We start from the raw sequence: 8,159 nt of genomic DNA on the forward strand, positions 1-8,159 counted from the left end.
GGTGCCGTAAGAGCCCATGTCTCATGGAAAGTCAGTGGGATTTAGGCTTCTAGATGTCAGTCACTTTTGAAAATTTGATTCAGACTCCTAAATCAGTTTTGAGAATGTTACCCCTTGTCCCAAAAGCGACGTACACAGACCCATCTCTCTTTCGCTGTGCCACCATCACAGGGTTTAGACCCAGAGGGCCAGGAAGTGACTACAGCTTCTTACAGGAGCCCTCTTTATGGCCCTTTACACTGTCACAAAGCTATCCTCCCCCAGGGGAGAACTTCAGACTCTAACTTCTGGTCCAGGTGCTTGGGAGGCATGCCTAGCACAGAGCCATGTCATGCATCTAGCACAGATGTCTCTTGAGCTGTAGTTGCTGTGGACTTGCTTTGCAGATAAGGCTTTCCCTACCTCACCGCTCACTTTTCAAAGCACAGCCCTATGTAGGGAGGAAGATAGAAATCACAACTGCAGGCTACTACCCACCGTGGTGCTCTCCTCTACCGCACTCACCCAGGCTCTCAACCCACCTGCAGCCCTATCTCCCAATGCCTGTGAAAACGAAGTCCCAAAAACTAGGTTTTAAAGGGAAAACGCATGGTGGTTGCTGCTTTCCCTTGCCATGGCCATCAGGGAAGGTCACTCTAATCCTTGACTCTGGGAGCCAGCCTTACCCTGCTCTGCTGTGAGAACCCCCACTCCTGGGCTGCTCATGCATAGCCTCTGGTATGTAAGCTGCTCCTTGGATTGTGCAACCGAATGACACTAGACAATATCTCCAGTCCCAGACACAACCCTAGGAACCTCTGTCTTGCAGTGTCCAGTTATGCCAGCTGGACATGGCAAGCTTATATGAGTTCGCCAATTTAACAAAGAAATTGATATATACCAGGCTTGTTATCCCAAGCGGAGTCTCTGACATGCTTCAAACCAAACACACTGCTTCAGGTAGAAAAATCAAACATTTATTAACTACAAAGAGATTTTAAGTGATTATAAGTCAAAGCACAATAAGTCGGCTTTGGTCAAATGAAATAAAAGCAAAACGCATTCTATGCTGATCTTAACACTTTCAGTGCCCTACAAACTTAGATGCTTCTCACCACAGTCCGGTTGGTTGCCCTTCAGCCAGGCTCTCCCCTTTGATCAGTGCTTCAGTCACTTGGTGGTGATGTCCGTTGGTGGAGATAGAAGAGAGAGGAAGAGCATGGCAAATATCTCTCCCTTTTATTATGTTCTTTCTTCCCTGTTGGCTTTGCACCCTCCACCCTTCAGAGTCAGGTGAGCGTTACCTCATCGTAGTCCCAAACTGACCAAAGGAAGGGGAGTGACTCACTCGAGAGTCCAACAGATCCTTTGTTGTTGCCTAGATCAGTGTCCTTTGTTCCTGTGAGGCTGGGCTGGGTTTTTCCCATACATGCCCTGATGAGGTATGAACTGCCTCTGCTCCTGGAGAGTTTTTGCCTGGCTTTGCTTTAAGCCATGAGGACACATTCTCAGCCTCATAACTAAATACATGAAATTACAACCTATAACATTACTGTAACAACAATGCTCAGTGCATCATGAGCCTTCCAAAGACACCCCACATGACAACTTTGCATTGGATACCACACAATCATATTATAAGGATGAACATGGGGGTGCTGGGTGTTTCCCCAAGGTCCAGAACGTCACACCTCCTCCCACCTTGGACTGAGGAGGTGAGCCCAGTGTCCTCCTACCACCTTTCACCAATGGGGCAGGCCCTGCAGCCTCCTATTTATTTACTTACTATGTTTGAAGATTATTCAAACAAAGTCAGAAGAGACAGGCCTGTGACTGCATCAGTTGCCAAGCTCCCCGTGCCAGTGAAAGGAGCTTTAATATTTCCTGTTACACATGAAAGCAAATAGAACAGGAGTCCCTGTTGGCAGCATTTTCTCCTCACTTTATCAAGGGAAAAGACTAAGTAGTCAGAAAGCAGATAAAGGCAAACTGTGCCTCAGCTAAGTTGCAGGCCAGCAACCTGCTGCATTGGTCTGTATTTCATGTAGTGTAAAATTCCCAGCTCTCTCTGCACTAGCAGGGAAGCATCACTGTATTTATGTCCCCAGAACTGCCAACTCCTTAGCTCCAAAGCAGTGAAAAGCCATGTGCAAAGATTGGAGAAGTTTATATCCCTTCCTCTTCTCTTGCACCTTTTATCTCAGGATCTCAAAGCACCTTATGTTCAGTGACTTTCCCAAGGTCATAGCCTGAGGTAGTCACTAAGTCAGTTACAGAATCCAGGAGTCCTGATTTCAAATCTCCCGCTCTAGCCATCACATGGATGCAAGCAGCGATGTAAGAGACTGCTTGATGCAAAGAGCTAGGTTGGATGGTAATAAAAGTTTGTTTCCATATACATCCATATTCTTGAGATACTTTATGAAGATGCCGTGAAATTCTGTAAGCGCCTTCTCCTGGTTCCAGATCCAAAAGGATCGATGTTCTCTACCTCACAGACTCCAAGCTTTGGCAATGCCACCATTGTGCTTACACAGAAAGCATCCATTGTCTAATGTTAGAGCAAGGCATGAGGAGTAGGGACTCCTGAGCTCTTTTCCTATCTCTGCTCTCTCATTGCTTCTTCTTGTTGTGTGTCCTCATACTGCTACCCACCACATTGGTGCACGTGCAACTGCCTGAGCATTGCACTCTGCCAGATCACTGGAAGAACATTCACGCTCAAGCAGCTGGCATCACAGGAGCTGCTTCATATTGTGAGGCTCTCTGGTGCAGTCACAGGTATTGGGGCCAGTGAGGTAACCCCATTTGGTCATCTTGGCCCTAGACTGGCCAACTCCAGTGTGGAGTCAATTAAGGCTATGCCATATAGTCCAGGGCTGATGTGCACCAAGTGGTAGGTGCTCAACTAGTCAGAGCTAGAGCACGCAGGCTACAGGGTTGTTCTGCACTCTTATATGCCATCACTGAACCCTGTTCTGTTTGGGTGTCAATGTTAGGGGCTTAATGGTGGCAAGAAACCTTTGCTGTGACTTCAGTCAGCTCAGCTTCAGCGTTATAACATATAGTTGATGCCTTGGATCTGTGCATCGCCTTGTGTGCTCGACTCTATTGCAACTTCCCAGCGTATATCAAAAGGAGCAATGCCTGCAAGGATGTAGAGGCGGTTGACGTGGGTAGGCTTAAAGCACCCTTTAATATAGTAGCAGGCGGTGTTAAGAACAGGGTCTAACTTCTTTGAATGAGGGGATCATGCCCACACTACATAGGAGTATTCAGCAGAGGAGTAGCAAAGTGCCAATGCTGTTGATCGGAGAGTGGATGGGTCTGCACAGCATTTTGATGTAACCAGCTTGCTGAGAATGTTGTTTCATATGCTAACCTTGGCTTTAGTTTTCTCAATGTGGATCTGTCAGGGTTCCCTCCCCACTCTGAGCTCTAGGGTACACATGTGGGGACCTGCATGAAAGACCCCCTAAGCTTATTTCTACCAGCTTAGGTTCAAAACTTCCCCAAGGCACAAATTCTTCCTTGTCCTTGGATGGTATTGCTGCCACCACCAAGTGAGTTAGACAAAGATTCAGGAAAAGGACCACTTGGCATTCCTGTTTCCCCAAAATATCCCCTCAAGCTCCTTCACCCCCTTTCCTGGGGAGGCTTGAGAATAATATACCAACCAAATAGGTAAACAAGGTGAGCACAGACCAGACCCGTGGGTTTTTAGGATACTAAAAACCAATCAAGGTCTTAAAAAACAGAACTTTATTATAAAGAAAAAAGTAAAAGAAGCACCTCTATAAAATCAGGATGGAAGGTAATTTTACAGAGTAATAAGATTTAAAACACAGAGGATTCCCCTCTAGGCAAAAACTTTAAAGTTACAAAAAACAGGAATAAACCTCCCTCTTAGCAAAGGGAAAATTCACAAGCTAAAACAAAAGATAATCTAATGCATTTCCTTGCTATTACTTACAATTTGTAATCTTAGATGCTTATTTCAGGTATAGTTTTAGGAGATGTTTTTTTCCTGCCCTAGTCTCTCTCTGTCCCGGAGAGAACAATAAAGAGAGCACAAACAAAAATGTCCCCCCACAGATTTGAAAGGATCTTCTTCCCTTATTGGTCCTTTTGGTCAGGTGCCAACCAGGTTATTTGAGCTTCTTAACCCTTTACAGGTAAAGGAGGGGTTTTATGCTACCCTTAGCTGTATGTTTATGGCAGGATCTAAAGGAGTCAAGAGTAACACCAAGGTATACAGGATTTATAGAATGAGTAAATTTCATCCCAAGCCAGCTGATGTCGAGTTCGTGTTTGGCGTCTCAGTTTTGACGTAGAATGCACTGACTTGCATCTTCGCTGGGTGTTCATGCAGTTCGTTGGCAGCATAGTACTTCTTTGGGGCGTTACGTTCATTCACCAGAGTACTTTCTAATGTGCCAAACTTCTTGTGCTGTGTGGTGACACACAGATCATCTGCGTAGATAAAACATCTTGTGCCAGAGCAGCTTGGCTGTTTGTTTGTGTAGCTGTTAAATAAAGTAGGTGCTAAGACAGTACCTTGTGGGAGATCATTTTTCTGTCATCGCTGTCAGCTCCATTTGCCACAAAAGTTCACAAAGAATCTTTTATTCTCCAATACGGTCTGTATTAGCTTCATGAAGTGGTGGTTTTTTGTTACCATTAGTACCTTGGCAAGGGGCCATAGCAGGAGCTTTCACTTGGCTGTCCCTGTCAGCCTTAAAGATTGTGAATCCTGCTAAACACTTTGTACTGCTGCTTTCCCTCTTCCTATTACTGTGAACCTACAAAACAAAGGAAGACAATAAAGACAAGAACTTGTGTCCAAGTCTGGACACTAAGGGTCCTGCTTGGGACCAGCGCTAAGTATTCTCTCCATAAATGCTGAAGGACTATCAGTTCCAAAACAGGAAATGTTTGTGCAAAACACCAGTGCCATGTTCTCAGCCTACAGTACACTGACTGAGAATTACAGGACAAACAATCTAGGATCCCAGGAATTCTGGTGGCAGTTGAGAGACCACAAAGCCAATATGGCAGCGCTGTATTTGTTAAGCCAGGCATCAGGACTGCATCCACCTATAAAATGGAAGAGAATAATATTGAGCTTCTCATTGTTGAGCTCAACAAGATCTCCATAATGCCTATCTACAACTGCCAGAAATACTTTTCAATTTTGTTGACCAGCCCATACAATGACAAAGTGTATCATGCATCTTCACTGGTGATTTCAACCGCAATAGCGCTTGGACGGGCTATGCAGAGAACAAGGATAATGGAAAATTGGTCTGGACTTGGGCAGCCACTCGACAGCTGAGTCTGATTCATGACCCAAAGTTACAGGGCCGGGGAGATGTGGTAAGGGCTCAGTAGTTCTACCTGGGTCAGCGGTCTCAGCCCGGCAGGCAGGGGCAGCATCCTTGGGCCCCACATGGCAGGCAGATTCACTGTATTTGATCAAACCCAAATAGTTTTTATACACAGGGTGTAAAGAAGTAACCTGTTCCATTTCCTTCCCTAGTAATGATGTGCTGCCTGCTTAAATGATCTGAAGTGAAGGCTGGAAGATAACGCTCCATCTCCCACCAGCAGTGCCCAGCATGAGTCAGCAGCTCCCTGCTGGAAACACACACAGAGAAGGAGTTTACCTGGTTCATATTTCCTCTTGATTTATGACACAAAGGCCGAGACTCCTCTCATGCTGGTGTAAACCAGGAATCAATGCGGCTATGCCAGGGGAGCAGAATGCAGCACCCACAGATACAGGAGCTGGGTCTGAGCAAAAGGATGCACCTGGTCAGGACAGTCGGGGCTGATGAACGTTTGTGCTGGCCCTCGAGAACAGCATTTCTCTAATCCCAGGAAATGTGACTCTAACATAGCCATGTAATTTCCAGAGGAATGCAGCCCCCTACCTGCCCAGGATGACATGGGTGGAGCAGAGAGCTCTATTCCTAAAATGGCCTCTAGTTAGTGCTAATGCGGAGGGTGACTGTGGCTGATGGGGTGAAAGTCACACTCCAGCCCTGCATGCATGTGTTGTGGGTTCGTCCCTTTGGGCTCAGTGCTGATCACACACAGGCCAGACTCTGAACGCTCCGGTCACTTGCATTCTGTTTCAATGTTTTATTTCTCTCCATCCTTTCCTTGGATAATGGCGCCAAAGACTCAGCAGGAGGTGGGAACGCAGGAAAGGGCAGCGAGAATCAGGAAGAGAAACCTACAATGAATGTTCACAGTCCCCACCCCCACTTCACACCCCCACAGCTGGGAAGTGGGGTGGGGTCTCTCTCAGTGGGAGCTGCCACTGGGCGGGTAATTCCCAGGAGAAGCCCACTCTGATGATACCCAGTCCCACTGATCACTGTTCCCACCGGCTTCCATGTGCCCTACCCCAACTTCAATTGAGTGGGACTCAGGGAATGTGGCTGCTATTTGACTGAAGGAGAGAGGCCAAGTACTTGTAAAGGTAAATTCTATTTTTAAGCAATCTGGCTGACTCAAATGAAATCCTGGAGCACAGTGCATGAACCATGAATAGATGTTACCTTCTAGGACCTGCTGTTACATGCATCTAAGCCCCAGTTGTGTTGTCGAAGCCCTACTCTGCATCCCCAAGGTGTTAAGATGGAAGCTCATGTTTCATTGCTAATTATTAATTTGTGTTCTTGCCAAGACCTCTCTTTTGGGAGGATTCCACATACAGACTACACAATGAGACACTGGTAATTAGAACCCCATATTCATTACTGCAGGGCTTCCCTTCCAGCAGTGTTTCTGGGATGCGTCTTGCACTGACAGATCCTTCTTCAGGGTCTCACAAGTTCAGTGCTGGTGTTTGTTTATGATGCGTTACAATAGAGAGGAAGATGTGGTTTGTGAAATTCATTGGTTGGTTGTAGCCCACTGCTGGGTTGCCTCACAGTGGCTATATCAAGGGATGGACCAAGTTCAGCTCTTCCTGTTTCAACGGTAAATTCAAAGGACAGTTAGTTGCAGGTTGTTAAATCAAGTTGAGAAATGTTTCAACATCTTGGGCCAAATCCTGTGCTAGGTTACCACAGCCCAGAGAATTCAGCTGGGATTTCCCCAGTGCACTGGAGAACAGAGCTGGCTACTGCTCTGAAGGCCGTGTCCTCGGCCCATCACCAGCAGCTTCAGGGGGCCAAGTGCAATGATGAGTCCTTTTTTGAGTTTCCAGAAACTCCTTTTGCTTAGATAATAGCCTCAAAAAGCATTTGGCCCAGCTGTGTGGTGTAATGAATTCCCAGAGATCATGTTTATAAATGTGGCAGAAAATTTCTACATAGTCAAGTAGGAAACAGCCCCAGGAGCGTAAAACCAAGAGACACGGAACCTCCAACAATTCAGCAGTGAATGATCTGCATAGCCTGAGTCCAATCACATCTCTGACCACCTGCAGAACTTGGGCTGGAAATCTCATAGATCAGGCACTCGTGTGACATTCCCATTATTTCCTAGAGGCCAGATGAAGTCAAAGGCAAGACTCCCATTCACTTCAGTGGGAACAGAATGAGACCCCAGGTTTGGGCAGGTTGAGCGTGCTATAACAGCAGAGTTTCACCCACAGACTGATATCTTCCCTACCAGCTGAAAACAGGAACATGCAGAAGTGCAGGGATGTGGTGAAAGTTACCCAAACTCAACAGCCATCTGCTCCACTTTATTCAGTCTTCTTTTTGTCAGACCCAGTAACAAGCTTCTATCCTGCTCTCACCAACAAGCTTCTGTCCTGCTCTCCCCAACCTGCGCTTCTCAGCCATATCACAGCAACCCCACTTAGCCGACTGGGTCTCTCCTCTTTGCTGGAATGGGTTCTATGCTTCCTTCACTTTTCACTCCTGGAGCCCCGTCACTTCACAGGAGATGGGATGGCAGAGATATCTGCCTGAGTTCAGATAGGCTGACTCATGAGTCACCTGCCATAGGATCCAGATAACTTGCCCAGAGTAGAAGGGGAAATGTATAAACTCTGTCTGTCTGACACAGATGCAAGAGCAATACAAAAGATGTCACAGCCCAAGCAATGAAAGGGAAGAAAGGGGTTTAACTCCAACTCTCTATTTAAGACTGAATCTCTGTGTGGCTTGAAAGCATGTCTCTCTCACCGACAGCAGTTGGTCCAGTAAAAGATATGATCT

Source organism: Lepidochelys olivacea, assembly GCF_965140295.1.
Source record: "Lepidochelys olivacea isolate rLepOli2 genome assembly, chromosome: 19".
Lineage (NCBI taxonomy): Eukaryota > Metazoa > Chordata > Testudines > Cheloniidae > Lepidochelys > Lepidochelys olivacea.